The sequence below is a fragment of the Castor canadensis genome, chromosome 15 (assembly GCF_047511655.1).
Source record: "Castor canadensis chromosome 15, mCasCan1.hap1v2, whole genome shotgun sequence".
Taxonomy (NCBI): Eukaryota; Metazoa; Chordata; class Mammalia; order Rodentia; family Castoridae; genus Castor; species Castor canadensis.
This window is the reverse complement of record NC_133400.1, coordinates 102,453,368-102,476,733: the sequence shown is the minus strand read 5'-3', so window position 1 is coordinate 102,476,733 and position 23,366 is coordinate 102,453,368. Positions and strand designations below refer to the sequence as shown.

Sequence of the window (23,366 nt, the reverse complement as noted above, 5' to 3'; positions counted from 1 at the left end):
AATTCCATTAATAATGGCCTCAAAAAGTACTAGGTATAAATTTAACCAAAAGGTGCTTAACAGCTGTACAATAACTATAAAACACTGAAGAAATTGAAGAAGACATTATAAGATAAAAAGACCTCCCATGTTCATGGATTGTCAGAATTAATACTGTGAAAAAGGATTTATACCAAAAGTGTTCTACAATGAAATCCCCATTAAAATCCCAATGACATGCATCACACAATTTTTAAAATTCTAAAATTCATATGGAAGCACAAAAGACCTCAAACAGACAAAGCAATCCTGAGCAAAAGGAGCAATGCTGGAGGTGTCACTATGCCTGACTTCAAGTTATACCACAGAGCCATAGTGACAAAACAGTGTAGTATTGGCACAAAAACAGACACAGAGACCAATGTAACAGAATAAAAGACCTAGCTATATACCCATGCAGTCACAGCCATCTGACTCCTGACAGAGATGCCAAAAACATACGTTGGATGTAAAACTATCTCTTCAACAAATGGTTCTGGGAAAGTTAGATGTCCACATGTAGAAGACTGAAGTTAGATCCCTGTCTCTTTTTGTATATCCTACCCTGTACAAAAGGCAATTCAAAGTATGCCAAGACCTTAATGTAAGACCAGAAACTTTGAAACTATTAGAGGAAAACATAGGGAAAATGCTTGAACATATAAGAACAGACACCACATTTCTGAATGGGATTCCAATTGCTCAGGAAATAAGAGCAAGAATTGACAAATGGGATTGCATCAGATTAAAAAGCTTCTTTACAACAAAGGAAACAATTATCCAAGTAAAGTTATAGCCTACAAATGGGAGAAAATCTTTGCCAGCTATTCATCTGATAAGGGATTAATATCCAGAATAGATAAAGAGCTCAAAAAAACACCAAAAGAAGAAATAATCCAATTAATAAGTAAACAAATGAATTGAACAGACAGTTCTCAGAAGAAGTACAAATGGCCAATAAACAAATGAAGAAATGTTCAAATTCTTTAACCATAAAGGAAACACTAAGATGCTATCTCACCCTGTCAAAATGGCTATCAGCAAGAAAGCAAACAACAGAAAGTTATAGCAGAAATGCAGGGAAAGGGAACTTAAACACTGCTGGTGGGAATAAAAATTGGTGGTAGCCACTATGGAAATCATTATAGAATATCCTCAAAAACTGAAAATAGAACTGCCATATGATCCTGCTATACCACCTTCAGGCATATATCCAAAGTAACATAAGTCAGCATGCAGTAGAGATATCTGCACACCTGTGTTTATAGCAGCACTGTTCACAATAGCCAAGCTATCAAATCAGCCTAGGTGCTCATCAACTGATGAACACACACACACACACACACACACACACACACACACACAATGGAGCATTGTTCAGCCACAAAGAAGATTGAAATTGTGTCACTTGCAGGAAAATGGATGGAACTGGAGATCATCATGTTAAGTGAAATAAACCAGAATCAGAAAGACAAATAGTGTTTTCTTTTATATATGAAATCTATATATTTAAAAAAATAATATGAACATAAAAGGGGAACTATATGGTGGAGAACCAGTGGGAGGTGGGAAAAGAGAGAGTGGGGAAAGAACATAATCAAGGTACGTTTTATGCATATTGAAAAGGACATAATGAAACCCACTTAAAAATTTGTAAGAAAGGTAAAAAATAGGGGCTCAGGGGAAGGGTGATAAGAAAGAGTAATATGATCAAACATGATCAAAGTGTATTATATGTATGTATGGAAATATTACAATGAAACCTCTCACTTTGTACAACTAATAATGCTAATCAAATAATTTTAAAAAAACAAAACAAGGAGAGGACATTGCCTGGTCAATGTCACCCTGATACCAACCCTCGACAAAACCACTGGAAAACAGAATGTTGTGAGTGACTTCCCCTTATGAAAACAGGCATCAAAATCCTTCCCAGATAGCTATACTGCCACATGTAGAAGGCCACGAAGCATCTCAGTGGACACAGAGACACATCTGGGCAGACTCCACTTTGGGGGCTTCTCTGAGTGTTCATGTCTCTACTCTCTGGTGGGCAAGAATGAACCCCAGAATTCCACTGTTTTACAAAGGGCTGGTGTCCAGTCCATAGGGGCTCCATGGTGCTGAGAGGGCTGACCTAAGTTTCAGTATCACTGGCTTTCTGATCTGCAGCAACACCAGAAAGCAATGGGCCCTGAAATATGCAGAGTGTTACAAGACAGACAATTCTATATTCTGGAAATCTTCCTCAAATGCTTCTGTATTTCAGAGTTGTCAGCAGCAGCAACAGCTTTTAGACTTTTAGTTAGTGAGTCAGGATTGCTTCCCTGCCTCCAAGAGCCAGGGGCCAGTGCCCAGGGAGAGCCCACTGAAGAAGCCCAGGAGCACAGCTGTGGGCTCTAAGCCACTCAGCTCCACTATGGGGAAGTCCTGGAAGACCAGACTCATGAGGGCAACATTGTCTGGAAGAGAACAGCCACTTAAAAACAATTAGCATACGTTAAGAACATACCCACTTTTAACTAATGTGACTCTCCCTCAGTCCTGGCAGGTCAGGCACTCCTTTCTACTCACGCTACTCAACTGGAATGGTTTCTCTTCCTTTGCAGAAAATAAAAAAGACTGTCTACTTCCTCTGCAGAATAGCTCACAAATATGAACTGTTATGAACTGAACCACGTTCCCCAAAACTCACACATTGAGGCCCAACACTCAATGTGACTGTACTTGGAGGTAGAGCAGGTGAGGGCGCTAAAGGTCAGATGAGGTCATCAGGCACCTTGACCTTGGACTTTGGCCTCCAGAACTGAGGAAAAAGAAACGTTCGTGGTTTATTCCTCAGTCTGATGTTTTGTGGAGCAGCCTGAACTGACTGGGCAGAATTCCAGAGGGAAAGAGGACTCAGAGAGTGTTTATTTAAAATCCCTCACTTTGAAAATTAGAAAATAGAGGCCATGAAATGCAACCTGGAGGGAGTCTGTGAGTGGCAGAGACCAACCAGAGCCAAGGTGTCTGATGTACAAGACAGGGCACTTCTCACCCTGATGGACTGTGAGGCCCCTGCACCTGTCAAAGCCTCTTCCACCTTCCTGGGCAGGACAGGGCAAAGACAAAGGATTTGAGGCATTGGTCAAAGGATGGGGGTTGATCTGAAGCTTTTTTTTTTAGTACTGCAGTGTGAACTGAAGGACTTGTGCATGCGAGGCATAAACTCTACCACTTGAGTCACATCCCGAGCACTTTTGCTTCCAGTTTGTTTTTCAGATAGGGTCTGTGGATTTTGCCAGGGGCTAGCCTCAGATTGCAACCCTCCTACCTATGGCCTCCCAAGTGGTAGGGATTATAGTCATGTACCACCACTCCTGGCTTAATCTGATGCTTTTCTAGGCTTTCAAACTCAAACCTTTCGTGGAGCTAGGTGGGTAAATTGTGGGGGAGGGGTTGAGTATAAAGCAATAAGGAGCAGAGGAGACTGTGGCAAGCTGGGCAAGGGTGTAGGCCACTTAAATTCTGATTTTCAATCAAAATGAAACACATCTGCCTCTATCAGAGTAGGCAAGGCTGTGTCACAAAATTAACTCAGCAGCTACTCACAGTACGAGTGCGTAGCTTACTTATGCCACACAGGGATGTGACTGCAGACGGGGTGGAATGCTGCCACACACACGTTCAAAGGTCTGGCTTCTTCGTTGTGGGGAAGCACTGGCCCCACATGTGGTCTCAAGGCTATAGCAGAGGACAAGAGAGAGGAAGGGGTACAGAAAGCAGGAGAGAGAAACAGGGTTGGGGTGTTGGAATTGATAACCCTCCGGTGCCAAAAACAGACACACAAGGGACAAAATCTTGACCAGGCAATTTTCCCTTGATCGAGAGGGTGCAAGCATGTGCTCACTCCAGCTAAGCAAACACGCAAGCACAAAATGGCTGACAGTGGCTCCTCCTCGTATCCCTGACGCAGTCGTACCTGCCCCTCACCTGGGATTTGTCCAGGTCAAAGGTTCACAGTCTTTCCCAATTGGCTAGAAGGCTTGGGGGATAGGTTAGGGTGTGCAGTTTGGCAGGCAATGGAGTTGTACAGGAATCCGAAAGAAGAAGCAAGGACCCTTTAAACATGCAAGTCACCTGAGATGGCGACCTGAGGAATTTTTAAGTAATCTAAGCGGGTAACAAATACTCTGATAGAAAAGATCATTTTTCTTATGGGGGAGCAGGGTGGAGGTTTAGGCCCCGAGGGTGGAGGTGGCCTCCATTGTCCATCTGCCCACCAGAGGCAGGGCAGATGGAGTTACCTCATGAGTCCGAGATAAAGGAGAAGAAGCAGATGTGGCGTGTGGATAGTCGCCACCGTACCAGCTTGAGGGGCTGTGACACATCACACCTGTCACACACCTCACCCAGAGACAGACTTCACTTCCTTGTTTTACTGGTGACAAAAAATCAAGCACCAGATGCCTCCCCCACCGCACAGCCACTACAAGTTGCCCTGAGGACTGAGAGTGCTTTGAGCAGGAAGGATGGGCAAGGTGGAGAGCCCCTACTCAAGTTCAGGGGCCTCCCGGCAGGGCAGGAAAGGCTGGGACCTCCCAAGGCTGTGTGGTCAGGGCTGTGTGCGCTGGCACAGGCAGTGTCTTTCTGGGAAGGATGTCTGTGATTTGTCATGCCCTCACATGGTTCTGACCAGAACTTGAAGAAAACCACTGCAAACCACAAGAGACTCTGTGCCCAAGATCTGAGACACATCTGTGGGTTGGTTCTTCTGATTTGAAAAGCAGTCAGTACTTCTGTGGAAAGAGAAAAGATAAAAGGAAGGATAAATGAAAATGCAGAAGGCACAATTGTTATTCCCGTCTCCTCCATGTGGAGATGGCTGCCTGGAGTGGGGTCAGACAGAAACAGAAAAGGGTGAGGACCAGCCTGCTGCAAGGTATCAGGCAGTGGCAAGTGTAGAGAGGGTGAGGGGTGGTAGAGGCCTCACCAGGCAGTGCCCCAGGCAGCCTATAGGGGGAGTGCCTGGGCCTGGCAGAGTTCAGAGAGCCCTGCAGCCAGATAAGAGGGGAAGGACCAGTGCGAAGGCCCTGGGGCAGGAGTTCAGGACCTGCTGAGATGAAGGAGGCTGTGTGTGTGGCTCCAAAGCCAACATTCACAGAGCAAGCTCCATGCAGGGTGGAAAGCACCACCAGCCGGTAGACTCCGTGAGCCCAGCAATCACATGTGTGTCATCTGTGCACTCAGGTGACCGCTTAATCCCCAGGGACCAAAACATGCAGCCTCAGGATGAGAGGAAAGGAGGATACTCGTTGTGGAAGACTTGGAAAACAGAGTGAAACAGGACAGAGGTGTCCACTGTGCAGGTCAGGCTGCAGCCAGAGGGGCAGGAGGAGAAATCGTTGTCCAGAGATACAGGTGAGGAGAGCCACCAGGTGAGGATCTACCTTCCTTCTGTGTCTCAGCAGCTGGTGTGTAGCTTCCCCCTGACCTCTGATCCGCTGTGAAATGTGACCATCACATGACTTAAGAGGAAAGTGTTGTCATTGCTCCATGGCAGCTCTGATGAGTAGAGAGCTGGTCTGCACAAAGACCAGAGGCCTGGGGCCCTGTCTGCTGCTGGCTCTCCCACATCTGTGGGACTGGGGGAAGGGCATGGGGAGGGCTTTCCTGCCTTCCAGCAGCTGATCTGTTTTCACTCAGGGTGTATGAGGTCATTATCTAGCAGCATGGCACAGGACAGAGCTTTTCCAGGCTCCTGAGTGATGAAAGACACTCTCCTGATGAGGACAGGTTGGAATGAAGGCTGCCACAGCCACAGCAAACTACGATTCTAGTCACATACAATGAGCCACACAGAAAGTATCCAGTACTCTGAACACAGAAAAAGCATTCTGCCAGTCTAAAAGTGGGAGCTTGACTTCAGGATAATTTCTGTGATTGAAATAAGAGTTTATTCCTTTCCCTCCAAGGTAAGGATAAGTGGGTGCACAGAACCCCAGCACTAGGACTGCACAGAGTATTAAGCAAGACACAGCCATGTGTGGGCTCAGTGTGAAGATGCTGCACACAGCTCAGTTTCCCTGACAGCTAATGCCAGAAAAAAACCAAAACCCCCAAATAGCTAATGTTGGAAGTTACTCCTGAAAGGACACAAGTTAGACCCCAAAGGAATCATCAGGCTTCATCTAAAGTGTGGGTCTCCAGCTGTCTTCAAGCCCAGGTTCCAACTAGCAGCACAGAGCCAACAGCAAAAGCAACCAGAGAGGGCTGTGCAACGGCTGCTTCACACTCTGCCTGTTCTTCCTGCCTGCCAGCCTTCAGCATTTGCTGGCGGTTGAAGAGCATGGCATTTATCAAGCATTGTAATTCCCTCACAGTGCTGGGGGGAGGTCTCAATGCTCCCAGGAGCTCGACCTCGTCCACTGGTGTGGTTGACAGGCAGGCCCAGGGCCAGCATCAGCAGGCCTGGAGATCTGCCCATTAGGAGGGCTCCATGCACTCTGAGTACTCACAAACAACAGGAGCTAAGGCTTCATCATGGCCCCTCCATCAAATCCAGAACTTTCCCTGGGTCCATGTGTTCATGTCACACAGAAAAAGACAAAAGCCCAAATTTCAGACCAAGTATTTCTCTCTGCATGCCACCTTTCCTCTGGTGAAATTGAAGACAACGCCTGGGAAGAAGAATGCTCTCCACAGTGTGTGAACTCAGCTGGGTCCTGTTCCTGGCTGCCTCTGTCTGTGTTGGGATCAGATGCACAGGTTCTGGCATATTGGTATTCTCAGAGGCCTGGGTAGTCCTGCAGGTGGAGAGGACTGTGGTCACCACAGTAGGGCTGGTCCTAGAGATGAGCTGGCTCATGTGGACCTGCAACCTGAGCTACAGTAGCAGGCTACGACTCTTGTTTGAGGTTCAGAAAGGATGGCCTGAGAGCAGGAGCTCTTGGTACCACCTGGCAGGGGCTGGAGACAGTACTGTCTGCTAAGAGTTCCCATCATGGCCCCCTCCATGGCTGCTTCCAGGCAGCTGCTCCAGCTTGCTGAGCAACCTCTGAGCTGCCCCATTCTTATGTGTCACAGCACCTTCCCAGTCATGTAGATGGGCAGAAAGTTCTGTAAGAGCCAGAGGCAGAGGGAGAAGCCCTATGCTGACACATATGTGCTCATTCAGGCCCCTGAGTGACTGGTGCTGTGGCATCCATGCATGTGTGTGAATGCGTGTCTGTATATTTGTGTGTCTGCCTATCTGTTGCCCATCTGCCTATCTGTTGCCTATCTACCTATCTCATCTGTCCTGCCTCTTATCTATCATGCATCTGTCTATCTACCTGTCTATGCAACTATCCAAATCATCTTATTATCTATCCACCACCATCCATCCATCCTCTATCACCTCTCAACCATTCATCTATCATCTATCACCTCTATCATCTATCTCTATCACCTAACCATTTATCTATCATTGACCCCTCTACCACCTAACTATCATCTATCACTTCTATCTACTTGTCATCTGTCCATCTATCATCCATCCATCATCTAACACCTCTTTTTATCATCTGTCATCCATTCATCTATCAATCATCTATCACATCTGTCATCTATCTCTACATCTATCCATTTATCTGTCAATCCATCTATCACTTATGTATCTATTGTTTCCATCTATCCCCCTTCCTTCTCTCCCTTCATCTATGTCGCCTGGGCTGGATGCTGAAGATTTGCTACTAAACACATGGGAATCAGCAAAACATGGGCTGAGATGCCTGTGTCCTCTCCCACTAGCACCACCAAATGGTGAGGGTTACAACCAAAGGGGCTACTAGAAAAAGCTACATAAAAGGGTTGTTTCTAAACAGCAGAAATCCCTGTACTCTTGTGTAGTCCTGGCCTTGAACCATCAGATGCAGGGTGAGGTGCCATGGTTGGGCATTTCTATCCTTTTTTGCTTGCTACCGGAGACTGTTTACTGTGAGGCAACCCCAGCCACGCCAGCATTTAGGTGTGATCATTTATTCCCAAACTCATGAGTCAGCCAGGGAGCTGTACATGGGAATGCTGAACAGGTGAGTGAGCTCGTGCCACTGGAACAGAGGCCAGCCTAACACCGAGCCCAGGAGTGCTGTCAAAGGACAGTTGAAAGGAGCAAGGCTTGGCCATCCAGCCCATGCTCCATCCTGGAGCCTCACTGGGTAACTGTCTTCCTTCCCAGTGGCACTTTGGGCTTTGGTAAAATCCCCATAGCTGATGATGGTGGCACAGTAGGCTGGTCCCCAACATCCTGAACTTCTCTCTCCTGTCCAGAAAGCTAACCCATGTTTCCCAGGCCTAGCTCCTGCCCAGCTAATCCTTCTCAGAGGTGCTAACCTCAGAGCTGAGTCAGGGAGACCAGGGGCTGGAGCACCCGAGACTACAGCAGAGACCAGTGCTGTGTTCTGAGAGCTGCAGTAGCATCGTGCAACTGGGAGCTGGAAAGGGGCACCGCACCTCCCGTGCACGCGCCACACTACAGGAGCTGCGGCAACTTGGACAACAGCTCACCCTGTGGCCTCGGTGTCACTTCTAGAATCTGAGCCTCAAATCTTACTCGTTGCCTCTCCCAACGATTATGGAAACCATTTAAAACCCTAAACAAACCTCTGCTTACTCTGAAGGACTGGTGTCTTCTCTGCTACTCTGTGCAGATCAACAGACACATAGGATGGTGTGGAGACTGGAGGCAAACTGGGTAAGTTGCTAGATTAAAGCAAAACATAAAAACAAAGGAAAATTCATGGTTTTCAACCTTCTCAGTCTCAGCAATTCTCACTGACCCCAATACTTACCCCTTGGAGACCCAGAGGGTGCCGCCTACACTTTAAACTATGCTAAAAGTGCAAGGCATATAAAGCTGGGTATGTGTGTTTGAAAAGGAAATGTCCTCAGAGTTGGGTATGTGCCTGTGATCTCAGCAGAAGAAGAATTGAGAGTTCCAGGCCAGCCTGGGAGACATAGTAAGGCTCTCTCTCTCTCTCAAAAAAAAAACCCAAAACAAAACAAAAAAAACCTGGGTGGGGGTGGGGGTAAGAAATATATGTGGGAACCAGGAGGGTCTAGAAACTGGTGGGCAAGGAGAAAACAACCTGGCCCCTGGTGTCAGTCCATGGTGATCTGCAGATTCCCAAGAGAAATTCGTATTCCCTGTGGGCTGCACTCAGGTTGGGAACATGTTCTGAATGGCTGCTGTCTTCATGAATCTGGCCAGTTCTCATTTTACCCAGCTAATCCCCACACAAGCCCTGTGTCCAGTCCCTAGAAGCTGTGACCATGATGGATGTTGTTAATAAGCTGGCCTTCACACAGGGAGGTTAGATTAGACCAGACAGGTGGGACCAGAGTAATAATGTGGGCTCCTAAAAGCGAAAGAAGGAGGCAGAAGAGAACGGAGGGAAATGCCTTTAGAGAAGAGAGGTGCAGAGAAATGCCACCTTCTGGCTCTGGAGAAGGGGCTGGGTCCAGCTGTGGAGGTGGGCAGCCTTAGAAACTAGAAAGAGAAGGAAGAATTCTCCACAGCTCCATACACAGCCTGTATGGAGTCAGATAAAGGACCCAGCTCTCTTAGCCTTCTGTTAAGAGCAGAGCACAGTTAAATACTGTTAAAGCACTGTTGATGCTAGTGGTAGACATTTATTGTAAGTAGCCTCCCCTCTTTTAGGTGTTGCTGGGGCTTGAACTCAGGGCTTCACACTTGCTAGGCAGGTGCTCTATTGCTTGAGCTACACCTCCAGCCTTTTTTTTGCTCTGGGGTTTTTGGAGACAGGGTCTTGCTTTTTGCCCAGACCAGCCTAGACCTATTTACGTTTCCTGCCATAGCTGGGATGACATACACACACTACCATGCCCAGCTTTTTTTTATTGAGATGGGGTCTCACAAACGTTTTTACCCAGGCTGGCCTCAAACCACAATCTTCCCAATCTCAGTTTCCCAAAAAACTATGATTACAGATGTGAGCCACCAGTACCTGGCTTGTAAGTACCTACCCCTTTAATATTATTTTTCCTTTAAATAAGCTAAGATGTTGGGGGTGATTTAACTCCCTAATTGACAGTTGTTTACACCCTTCCTTGGTGCCCCAGCTGTCTTGAGCAGAGACTTATCAGTCTCATAGCAGCCATGCTGCTTTGAACACTCCATGGACACCTTGAGGAAACTGAACTACAACTGCAGCTGCCTGCTGGTGAAGCACAACTACACCAGTCACCACTGTTTCAAACAGGCTGTTATGAAAGTTTTTGCCATTGCAGGCCTTGGCAAATTCTAACAGCCATTTTCACATAGGCCAGAGGGGAAGCACACCCCCTGGTGGCCCAGGAGAAGGCCTGTGATTGGCACAAACATGATCCTTTATTTGCATGAAAGAATTTTGCATTTGTGCAAACACCCTTGCCACACCCCTTTCTGGCTCACTTGGCAGAGGGACACCCCCTCCTGTGCTGTCCCCTGGTGTTGCAATATGAGGCCCAATAAAAGGCTTCACTTGAGTTGTCTTTTCTTGCCTTCATTTGATCTTTATTGTAAGTAGAGTGGGTTGAGATGGTGACATGAAAAGAAGATGGTGGAAGCAGTAGCAGAACCATTGCAACAGCAAAGACAGCAGCAGCAGTCGCAGAGGCAGCAGTTACAGCAGCAGGAGCAACAAGAGAGCAGCTGAAGAGTTCCAGAGAGTAGCAGCAACAGAAACAGCAGGGAGCAGACGGTGGAGACAAAGAGGGACAACAGAAGTAGAGAGAGAGCCGAGAGCTACACTGAAGATAAAAGACTGTGAAGAGCCAGAAATGAGAAACCGTGGGTCCTAGTCACTGGAAGAGTTCCAGGAAGCTACTAAGCCCTAAGAGCCAAGGGTCCTGACACCCTAGGCAGAAGAGCTTTTGACACTAGTCACTATCAAAAACTGAGGATGTTGACACTGCAGGCCCAAGAGTTGTAACTCTAGTTGCTGTCGGTGCTAAGGTCCCAACATCAGCAAGGCCATTCCAGAGCTGTAACACTGGCAGCCCCTGAGTGTGCTGCTGCTGCTGCTGCCCTGCCAGGTGCTGAGGTCACTGGGGGTTAACACCCCGAGCAAAAGGCCTGCAGTCTGAGAATCTAGAGGCATAAGCCTCTGGCTGCTAAAGCCTAGAGCAGCTCTCAGGGCTCGTGAGCCCCTGGGTCCGCCAGTTCAGCTTCTAGGTCTTCAGAACTGAAAGGCCTGGGACTGCCAACACTAGAAGAGCTTGTCCTCCGCTCCTCACGATTTCTGTCTGGGTGGACAGCAGGACCCAAAGAGCATCTGCTGCAAGAAAACATACTGTAATCAAAATGCCCTTTTGATCGTTTTGATTGGATCCACTAGTTACATTGCTCAGACCAAAGACACTACCTCAAACATGACCAAGGACATTATGAGTGGGTTTATGCCCTCTCACACTGTTGTCACAACTAAGCACGCATCCCGATGAGCAGTCCTGGGGACAGGGACAGAGGCCTTAGCCCTGCAGATACTGTCTGTGCCTCTTCTCACAAAGAAGGGTCAGAAAGCTGGGTTTGTGACCCAGAAGAGAGCAGGGCTGTTATTCATGGCACTTGATTGAGCAACTGCAGCTCTGATGTTTCAATGAACAGACAAGCACAAGCTGAGGGAGGAAGGGAAGGAGTTGGCTGACAGCAAAAACCTTTCCATGGATTTGGGCTTTAGTGGACAGGTCAGGAGAGCACAAACAGGTCAGTGTAACACCGGCAGGCGGGGCTGGCATCTCAGAAGCAGATCCTAGAAGCGGTCATGGGTACACTTGGAGAAATGTTACACCCCAACATTGAGTGAAAAAAGCATGGCTTTGTGTTCAAAGAATTTAGACAAACTAGACCTGGCTGCAAAGAAGTTTGGGAATGTTTTCCGGTAAGATTTCTAATTTTAAAAAAAGCTATCTTAGAGTTTATGAAATACGAAATGGTTCTGTTAGTTAACTATTAACCCTGTAAAAGGGGTTTCACCTTTTATGTATTATAGGAGTTCTGTTCATTCTTTGTCAAAAGCAGGGTCATTTTTTCCAGTCTGCTTTATTTCTTTAAGCATAGTGAGCGCCATTGTTTGATATTACAGTCATATTCCTTCTGTTTATTTCTGTTGTTGTTGTTTTGCACATGTTGCCCTGTTTCCTTGTGTTTTTGGTTGTTTTTTTATTACTTTACAAGGACTTTCATGAAAATATTTGTGGCTCTATGTTGAGGAAACATTCATCCATGAGAGAGTTGTGGTTGGTTCCCCAGGTACCTGGGCCCTGCCTGGCAGGGGTGACTTTACAACAAGCGTGTAGATCCAGGTTTCCCAACCTCCCAGGTGATGTAGGCCATGAAGCAGGACCTTGAGGGAGTCAGCTAGTGACCACAACTTCTTGAGGCCATTGTTGATTCTTTTTCTTTTTTCCTTACTCAGCTCACACCAAGATGCCTGCCTAAATCTTGGAAAGACAGAATGTAGGGGTAGCTTTGTGTCAGAATCCCCTTCACCCTGCAGTCACAGCCTCAGAGTCCAACACAGGTGCAAGGTGCCCTCTTGGCTCAGCACTGGCCTTGACATCTGTCCCTCGTCTGTCTGAGCTTCCCAGAGGTCCTTGAACAGAGCAGCCTGGGCTCTCCTCCTTACCATAGGCGTCAGCCTGAAAGTTCCTCACTATTTTGTCAGCTGTTTGATTTTGTGAAGGACACATTTCAAATGTGTCCTTACCTGTGTGTGTGTCCGGGGTGGGGGTTCTAATAACTTGGCTAAAATTTCCTTTAAAAGAATCTCTACTTAATCATGATTTTATCGGTTTTCTACTTTGCAGTGCTTAGTTCATAGGCCACCAGGCCTTGTCCGTGTGGACAAGAATCGAAGGTAGGGACAGATCTCTACAGAGAGGAGCCAAGTGCAGAACTATCACCCAGAATGGCGTCGAGAAAGAGAGGGCTCAGTGGCCAAGGCCATCTGTCCTCTAGAGGCCATCTTCACTGATGTCACATGCTCTTGCAGCCTGTGACTTTGGATCTATAATATTTAGTGTCAGTTACAGTCCTGTGTCACAATACCAGGGAAAATTTGAGATCACTGGGTGAATGCCCTAAGTGACTCACACAAACCTGCCTAGTGCACATGGCTCACTGGACATGGTATCAGGAGACACAGTGAACAGGAGACATGTGAGGCTGCTGTAGGCCTCACACAGCAGACTGTCTTACAATGATATTCATTGTCCTAAGTGGGAAGAGCACACTCTAAAAAACCGATTGAAATTACAGGTGTGGTGGTTCATACCTATAATCCCAGCTACTCAAGAAGCTGAGATGGAGGAGATTGAGGTTCAAGTCCATCCTGGACAAAAAGTTCAAGAGACTCCATCTCAACCAGTGAAAGGCTGGGGTGTGGTGGTACACATCTGTAATTCCAGCTATGCAGAAAACATAAATAGGATGATTTCAGTCCAGGCCTGCCTGGGAATAAATGCAAGACCTCACTCAAAAAATAATAAAACAAAAAGAGCTGGAGGCATGGCTTAAGTGGGAGAACACTGGTCAGAGAACCTGTCTAGCAAATACAAGGCCCTAGGTTCAAATCCCAGTATCACCAAAAATCCAATAAGTAGTAAATACATAAATCAGTAACAGCCAGCTGTCACCATTGTCAAGTGTTGGGTGTGGGGTATCATTGTACGTGAACACTTTCACACCTCTGCCCACACAGTAGTTTTGCTCACACCAGCATCATGATCACAAGTGTGACACACATGGCTATGCTGTTACCTCAGCCCTGTTGATAGTCCACAAGTCCACAGCTGCATCGTACTTCTGTGAGGTCATCGTGTACACAGTCTGTGGTTGACTGAATTGTCATTGTGTGGCAGGTGGCTGTCCATCACTTTGGTGCCAATTACACAAGTTGTCATAGGCCCCTTGGCCATGTTACCAATTGGGAGAGTGGGACTGTGTATTGTTTTCCCTTTGTGTTTGTGTTTGTGTTTCAAAGTCAAAGAGTGTCACACCGTCCTTAGATGAATCCTTTGGTTGGCTCACAGTATCTACAAAGAAGTTTAGCAGATGCAGGGTGATGCGGGAACCCCATTCCAGAAATATTCCCGCATTGCTAAATATGCTTCAAAAGACATGCATGAAAATGCCTGGCAGTTCCCCACAGCTGGGTGAGGCATGTCTCGACAAACTGCCCTCCTCACTCTGCTGTCCAAGGGATCCAGCTGACCTTTAGTCCTTGAAAATACAGCTTTCTATTGTTCACCCTTCCCTTTCACTGTCATAGTGATCATGGTGATTGTCACCAAAATCCAGCCCACCTCTGAGATCCCCCAGCACTCAGCCCTTCCTCCAGCTGCTCCCCTGTGGCTGGGAGGAGCCAAGCTGTGGGTGAAAGCTTTAGAGGGCCAAGGGAAGGGGCCTTCACTTCCCTTTGTTCCAGGGGCTCTGGTGGGAGGAAGGCGCTAAGAGCAAGAGGCCATTGAGAATGCATGAGGTCACCACCGTCTGCTGTTCAGGGAGGTCTCCCTTATGCAGACAAATGAGATTTCTCCTCTGGGCTTCCAGGACCCAGGCAGCACACGTGTTTCCCAGACAGACAGTGTATGAAAGACTGGGAGGCAGGCTGACTCTGCACCAGGTTCCCAGGCCATGGGAGGGGCTACTAAACTGGGGTGGTTTTAGGAAAAACTAATTTAACAATCTAGAAACAGCTTCTTATCTCTACCAAGCAGGCAATTGACTCAGTTCTCTCAGTCTGACTTCTGCTCAGGAAGCCTGCTGTAAAAAGGCTCTTTCAGTTGCATTTCACTCTTAAAAATCAAAATGAGAAAAAAATGTAATTCTCCTGATATATTTTATGTACTAATGGAACAAAATTTTCTGAAAATTTTACTTGAAAGGAAATGAGGCTGATGGGAAATAGGTGTTTTACAAATGCAAAAGAAGTAAGTGCCACTGATGGGTAAATGGATAAACCCCTATGGTCCTCACACAATGGAGTATTACTCAGCCTGGAAAGGGGAGAAAATCCTGTTACATGCTACAACATGGATGAACCTCGAGGGACAGACATTATGCTAAGGAGGAAGGCAGTCAGAAGAAGACAAGCACTGTATGACTGCACTTGGAGTAACCAAATTCACAGAGACACAAAGTAGAAAGTGGTTTCTCAGGGGCTAGGGATGGGATGGAGGAGCTGTCTAATGGGAACAGAGTTTCAATTTGGGAAGATAGAAAGTTCTGGACATGGACGGTGGTCACAAACAATGTGAATGTACCTCATCCCACAAAACTGGACACTTAAAAACAGTTAAGTGGAGAATTTTAAGTGGGGTGTATTTTGCCTCAGTTTAAAAAACTGTAGAAGATATCTGTAGCTATAATAAAATATCCTGAAGCATGGAAAATGTTTGAGACATGCATTTGGTTTGGGGACATTGAAATGTAGTGATCCTTATTTAAATTGACAAAATGAAGAGATTTTTTTCCTTCCGAATGATTAAGAAGTAACACCTCCGGGTCTAGAGTCGGCCCCCAAGGACCCTTGAGACTGGAAGGGTGCAGGCACATAGCAGGAAGCTGTGTGACCTGCAGGACGCAACTCTGAGCCCAAGACCCAAGGCTAAGGCACTGTGCTTGTGTTGGTGCACTAGGACAGAGCAGGTCAGGACAGGCACTTCCTTCAGTCAAGCCTAGCTATATTCTGGGACCTACAGGCCAAGCAAGAACTCGAGGGTAGTGCAGAGGCTTCAAACATCGTGTGTTCCAGGGCCCAGCACCCTGGCTCAGTTTTTTTCCATCTCACATCACCAAGTCTGACCTTCAGAAAATAGCCTCAGAAAGCCAGAGCTGCGGGACTAGGGAGCCTGAGAACGAGAGATGGAGCCATGGAAGAGCAGCAGTGTGTGCCTCCTGGCCTCGCAGGCTGGGATCTGCTCTTTGGCTCCTTCTGGGAAACAGCTGGAGTGTCCTTCTGCTCAGTTATGATTCTAGTCACAGCAGTGCACTGGTGAGGGGCCATTACGAAATCTAGCATATAGATGTACTGATGAGACATAGAACTGTTCATATATGTACTGCATGATATATAACCAACTTTTTCCATTATAAAAATAAAAATAGCATGTGGAAATATAAAAATATTCACTATTCCAAGCCAAGGTTAATTGTTGGATTGCTTTAAGTTTTCTTTTCTTTCTTTAAAAAAATTATTCTCACATTTGCTTTTGTTTGTCTTACTAGCTTACTCACCTCCAAGAAGGGAGGCAGTAAAATTTAAAAAAAAAAACCAAAAACCTTCATATTTGTCCAGAATAGGACTATGTATGGTGGAGAATGACACTGACACGTAGAAAGAGACCACAAGTGTCGTTCCAGCCTCCTTCTCCTCCCCTTCACAGATGCACACACTGTGGATAGGGGACCAGCACGATGCTCCATGCAGACCTGAGAAGGCTCCCACCCTGAACCCACTCACATTGGGCTGTGCCCTGTTCCCACATCGCTGCCCCTCCAAGCTGACACATGTGGCCACACTGTCCCAAGTCTGTCTTACCCTAACCCAACCGGCACACTGGGCAGAGGGAAGCTGGGGGAGAGGAAAGCTGGAGGCGAGGGCGTAATTGGCTTGGGAAGACACCTACCAGCAGGTGAGCCAGAGATTCTAGGATGATGCCAGCCGAACTCCTCTGGTTTTTGGTGGTCACAGCTGGTGGTATGAGGGCCTCCTCTGTATCCAGTAGGGAAGGCCAGCATTCACAGAGTGGATCCCAGGGGCCGGCCCAGGCTCTGATCTCAGTGTTTTCTTCACTGGTCACAGGTGTTGTCTCCAGCCTGCTTGCATCACAGGTGAGGCACCCAAGGCACAGAGGGTGACATCATTTTTCTCACCACACCGCACCTCATTGTCCACCCAGTCAAGGTCCTAGAGGCCTGGGGCCTTCAGCCTGAGCAGCTCTGGAACAGAGGGACTGAGGGAGGCTGTGCTCCAGCCTGCAGCCACACAGTCTGGCTGGCAGAGGTCAGGGAAACATTAGGACAGAGACCTGGAGAGGCCATGTCTGGTCATCAGGCCAGGACACTGTCTATACAGCAAAGATTGTTACTGCACAGCGACAGTGTGCGGGAAGAGGCGAAGATCCTGTGGGTGGCTCTCTTTTCTCTCCCCATTTGACACCTCCCTGGGTCTTTGGCATCCTTGGATAGGAGTGAAGGGAGAAGGGCTATAGAGCAAATAAGTGACCTGATGTCTCGACACCCCAAAGAGACTGTGTCGGTGGACAGCAGGGCACATGAGAGATGAGCAGGGCTGGGACAGGCAGGGCTGGCTCAAGTCACAGAGACTTTCCTCTCAGTTGATGCCACGGGCCAAGTTAGAGCTCAGGACAGGGAAGATTGTGGGTGTCAGGAAGAGCGAGGTTTGGGCTGAGCAAGTCCCAGAAGTGGAGGTCACTTCTCTCCCCTAGAGTGACTTTTTCTACTATTAAAAAAAATGCTTATGTGCCAGATACGGAATTCAGGAATCCCTGCTGGTGACTGGAGCAATCCTCTCTCTAATTTCACCCCACTTCCCATTCCTTCAAGTACCAGCCATTTGTTCTCCAAGCATATTTCTTTGCAAACTGCTTTCATCGTGTGGAACTCGGTATCTCACCAAAAAGGAATGTGGGTCTGTCCAGTTCAGGTCTTCCAAATGAGACAGAAGGAGGTGTATGAGCTGAAGTCCAAGAGCTGAAGCAAACCTCCTGTGGCCCTGGGTGAGTTCTCCAAGCTACTGATCTCAGCTTCAGACTACACAGTGCACTGTAAGAAAGAAAAGAAAATGAAGAGGTGTACCCAACCCTGAGCAGCTGCCTTCCCAGGGGGAGGAGCCATGCTTGCTCTATGCATTTGGATCCTGGAGGGTTAGAGAGAAAAGAGAGGAGGTGCCACTCATCCAGAGTAGACATGTCCTCTCTTGCAGCTGTTTACAGTGAACAGATTTGCCTCTGTGGACTCTCAGGGCATAGGGTGTGACCAGTAGAGGGAAGTAGCACTGCTGGCCTTGACCTCACATCAGAAGTTAGGCATTTGTATTTGTAAATAACGTGATTCACACTGTCATTGTGGTGTGGGGAGTGGTAGAAACTATGGACTTGTTGAATGTGAAAATTTAAGGCACACCATATTTTCAGTGACCCTGCCTCAGATGGAGTGTGTGTATGCATGTTCCTATTCCTGGTAACAGTCTAGGTTTATACATGTATATTTCCATGAGCGTCAAAGCATGGCAATTGCAGGTGGGCATGGTGGTTCACAGCTATAATCTCAGCTGCCCTGGAGGTAGAGTGGTGATTTCAAGGCCAGCCTAGACAAAGGTACTGAGACCCTGCTTCAAAAAATAAAAAGGCGAAGGCATGGGGCTCAAGTGGTGAGTGCCTGCCTAGCAAATTCAAGTCCCCTAATCACAAAAAAAAAAAAAAATTTTTTTCTTAAATGTAGGGGCTGGTGTTATAGTTCAAGTGACAGAGCACTTGCCTAGTGTGCACAAGACTCTGGGTTCAATCCCTAGTATTAAATAAATAAATAAGCAATTGTGTGAGACTTTCCTTCTTTGATAATATAGGAGAACTAGAAGACAGAGAGATGCATGGAGACTCCAGGACCACAGGAGCCTAGTGTGAGGTTTGTGTACCAGCCAGTGCTGGCCTCCCTCTCCATAAAAGTCTGCTGAACACCACCACCACCAACAGGTGTTGGCGAGGATGCGGGGAAAAAGGAACCCTCTTACACCGATGGTGGGAATGTAAACTAGTACAACCACTCTGGAAAAAAATTTGGAGGCTACTTAAAAAGCTAAACATTGATCTACCATTTGATCCAGCAATACCACTCCTGGGGATATACCCAAAAGACTGTGACACAGGTTACTCCAGAGGCACCTGCACACCCATGTTTATTGTGGCACTATTCACAATAGCCAAGTTATGGAAACAGCCAAGATGCCCCAGCACTGACAAATGGATTAAGAAAATGTGGTATCTATACACAATGGAATTTTATGCAGCCATGAAGAAGAACGAAATGTTATCATTCGCTGGTAAATGGATGGAATTGGAGAACATCATTCTGAGTGAGGTTAGCCTGGCCCAAAAGACCAAAAATCGTATGTTCTCCCTCATATGTGGACATTAGATCAAGGGCAAACACAACAAGGGGATTGGACTTTGAGCACATGATAAAAGCGAGAGCACACAAGGGAGGGGTGAGGATAGGTAAGACACCTAAAAAATTAGCTAGCATTTTCTGCCCTTAACGCAGAGAAACTAAAGCAGATACCTTAAAAGCAACTGAGGCCAATAGGAAAAGGAGACCAGGAACTAGAGAAAAGGTGAGATCAAAAAGAATTAACCTAGAAGGTAACACACACGCACAGGAAATCAATGTGAGTCAACTCCCTGTATAGCTATCCTTATCTCAACCAGCAAAAACCCTTGTTCCTTCCTATTATGGCTTATACTCTCTCTTCAACAAAATTAGAGATAAGGGCAAAATAGTTTCTGCCGGGTAGCGAGGGGATGGGGGGAAAGAGAGGGGGTGGAGGGAAAGGGAGGAGGCGGGGGGAAGGGGGGAGAAGTGACCCAAACATTGTATGCACATATGAATAAAAGAAATTTTAAAAAGTGATTAAAAAAAACAAATGTATGTATGTATACATACCCCATATGTATTTGTCAAGTTAATAAAACCCATTTCTAACAAAGTTAAAAAAAAAAAGAAAACCAAAAATACATTATTTCATTGCATACATTAAAATTAAAAATTAAAAATAAATAAAATAAAGTTCTACCCATGTTGATTTTTTATGAATCTAAACATGCTTGGGATCCCTTAAATTTTGTGCAATAAACAATTTTTTGGTACAGGTTAAAAAAAAAGTTTTTCCCATGCTGAACTGCACTTCACTGAGTGCTGAGAAGTTCTGAAGCTAAACAAACCACCCCCCACCCCATAGACACACCCCAGGAGCCCGCTACCAACCCCAGCCTTCATTTTTTTTATTTATTTTATTCATATGTGCATACAATGTTTGTGTCATTTCTCCCCTCTTCCCCCTGCCCCCTCCTTCTCCCCCAATCCCCTTCCTCTCCCCCCCACCCCCTCACTACCTGGCAGAAATTTATTTTGCCCTTATCTCTAATTTTGTTGAAGAGAGAGTATAAGCAATAATAGGAAGGACCAAGGGTTTTTGCTAGTTGAGATAAGGATAGCTATACAAGGAGTTGACTCGCATTGATTTCCTGTAATGTGTGTTACCTTCCAAGTTAATTCTTCTTGAACTAACCTTTTCTTTTTTTTTTATTTTATTATTCATATGTGCATACAGGGCTTGGGTCATTTCTCCCCCCTACCCCACCCCCTCCCTTAGCACCCACTCCACTCCCTCCCTCTCCCCCCACCCCCTCAATACCCAGCAGAAACTATTTTGCCCTTATCTCTAATTTTGTTGAAGAGAGAGTATAAGCCATAATAGGAAGGAACAAGGGTTTTTGCTGGTTGAGATAAGGATAGCTATACAGGGAGTTGACTCACATTGATTTCCTGTGCGTGTGTGTTACCTTCTAGGTTAATTCTTTTTGATCTCACCTTTTCTCTAGTTCCTGGTCTCCTTTTCCTATTGGCCTCAGTTGCTTTTAAGGTATCTTCTTTAGTTTCTCTGCATTAAGGGCAGAAAATGCTAGCTAATTTTTTAGGTGTCTTACCTATCCTCACCCCTCCCTTGTGTGCTCTCGCTTTTATCATGTGCTCATAGTCCAATCCCCTTGTTGTGTTTGCCCTTGATCTAATGTCCACATATGAGGGAGAACATACGATTTTTGGTCTTTTGGGCCAGGCTAACCTCACTCAGAATGATGTTCTCCAATTCCATCCATTTACCAGCGAATGATAACATTTCGTTCTTCTTCATGGCTGCATAAAATTCCATTGTGTATAGATACCACATTTTCTTAATCCATTCGTCAGTGCTGGGGCATCTTGGCTGTTTCCATAACTTGGCTATTGTGAATAGTGCCACAATAAACATGGGTGTGCAGGTGCCTCTGGAGTAACCTGTGTCACAGTCTTTTGGGTATATCCCCAGGAGTGGTATTGCTGGATCAAATGGTAGATCAATGTCTATCTTTTTAAGTAGCCTCCAAATTTTTTTTCAGAGTGGTTGTACTAGTCTACATTCCCACCAGCAGTATAAGAGGGTTCCTTTTTCCCCACATCCTCGCCAACACCTGTTGTTGGTGGTGTTGCTGATGATGGCTATTCTAACAGGGGTAGGTGGAATCTTAGCGTGGTTTTAATTTGCATTTCCTTTATGGCTAGAGATGATGAGCATTTTTTCATGTGTTTTCTGGCCATTTGAATTTCTTCTTTTGAGAAAGTTCTGTTTAGTTCACGTGCCCATTTCTTTATTGGTTCATTAGTTTTGGGAGAATTTAGTTTTTTAAGTTCCCTGTATGTTCTGGTTATCAGTCCTTTGTCTGATGTATAGTTGGCAAATATTTTCTCCCACTCTGTGGGTTGAACTAACCTTTTCTGTAGTTCTTGGTCCCCTTCTCCTATTGGCCTCTGTTGCTTTAAAGTTTCTGCATTAGTTCCTTTGCATTGAGGACATCAAATGCTATCTTGGTTTTTTTTTTTGTTTTTTTTGGGGGGGGTTTCTTGCCTATCCCCAAACCTCCCTTGTGTGCTCTCACCTCATCATGTGATCAAAGTCCAATCCCCTTGTTGTCTTTGCCCTTGATCTAAAATCCGAATATAGGGAGAACATACGATTTTTGGTCTTCTGGGCCTGGCTAACCTCGCTCAGGATGATGTTCTCCAATTCCATCCATTTACCTGCAAACGATAAGATTTCATTCTTCTTCATCCCAGCCTTCATTTTAAAAAATAAATAAATAAACTTTTGTAGACACATGACAGGAACAGCAAAACATGACCAGCCGTAAGCTTGCAACCCATGCATTTCCACAGTGAACACACCCATGTCACCTACACAGACACATACAGGGAGCAGCATATGCATGCTGGAGTTCTCCCAGCCCCCTGCCCAGAGCCTCTTCCTCCCCAATGTCCACCAGCCTCACTTCTACAGCTTTGGGCAGTTTGCCTACATGTGAATGAAATCAAACAGTGTGCACCCTTCTGTTGCTGTGTGTTCTGTTCCATTCTGTTTATGTGACTTGCCCACACTCACCTACAGCACCTTCACAGCTGCTCAGGATCCATCAATGAACAGAGCACCAGAGGGACATGCAGGTAAGTCCGGGCTTGAGCTACCTACCACAAAAAGCTCTTTGTGTGTATGGGGAGAGAGGAGCAGATAGAGCAGGAGCAAATCGCTGGGCTGCAGGGTGTGTGGTAGGGTAAGTGTGTCTGGCTCCTGGCAATTAAGCATTGTGTTAATGGACACTCCACCAACATGGTAGAATTCCTGCTGCTCTGCATCTAGCTGACTGGTTTTTTCAGTATTTTCACATCCCTGTTCTGGTGGTAGTGAGGTGGAGTCTCACTAGGGTTTTAATTTGAATTTCTCTAATGGTCCATGGGCTTAACCCCTTTCATGTGTTCACTAGCTATTTAGAGCCTCTCATTTGCAAAGTCTTAGCAAGGTCTTCTGCATTTTGTCTACTAGGCTGTCTGTCCTTTTTTACTTGATCTGTTGGAGTTCTTTGTATCTTCTCCACACGAGCCTGTGGCAGACATCTTTTCATTCTTCCAGTGGCAGATTTTGATGAATAGAAGCTATAAATTTTAATACAGCCCCATGTAAGTCTTTCCTTTGTGTCTGTGCTCTGAACCTCTCCCCCTCCACAGGGAGATAGTCAACACTGCTGTATTACATGTGCCTTGTTATTCATCTTCACCCTTGACATGCTAAAATTGCTTTCTGTGCAAAATGAAGGCCAAGATTGTTATTTTTGTGCTGGGCATGGTGGCACCTGTGGTCCCAGCTCTTCCGAAGGCTGAGGTGGGAGGATTGGAGGATTGTTAGAGTCCAGGAGTTCAGGGCCAGTGTGGCCAACATAATGAGACCCTATCTCAAAAAAAAAAAAAAAAAAAAATATATATATATATATATATATATATTGTTTAGATGCCCAATGAACACAACTTTTTTTGCTTAAAAGCTATTCTGATCCATATGTTCTCCTTACATCTTGATATCTTGTGTCTTGATATCACTAGTGAATAATCTGCAAACTTTTCTTCAAATCTCTCTTAGCAGTTCTCAGCTCCATACATTTCTGTATCAGTTATAGAATCAGCTTGTCAGTTTCCACAAGTCCTGCTGGATGCTGATTAA

General features: G+C 46.1%; 1 long non-coding RNA gene across 2 annotated transcripts in view; it reads right to left on the bottom strand.

Moving 5' to 3' along the window:
* Nucleotides 1–17,988, bottom strand: part of LOC141417583 (uncharacterized) — a 56,715-nt gene extending 38,727 nt beyond the window's left edge. Inside the window, exon 1 of one of the 2 annotated variants that reach the window (XR_012442253.1) lies at nucleotides 16,672–17,988. This is a non-coding gene — a long non-coding RNA (uncharacterized lncRNA). The remainder of the gene's footprint in view (nucleotides 1–16,671) is intronic. The other variant, XR_012442252.1, reaches the window with a different exon arrangement.
* Nucleotides 17,989–23,366: the final 5,378 nt, after the last annotated feature.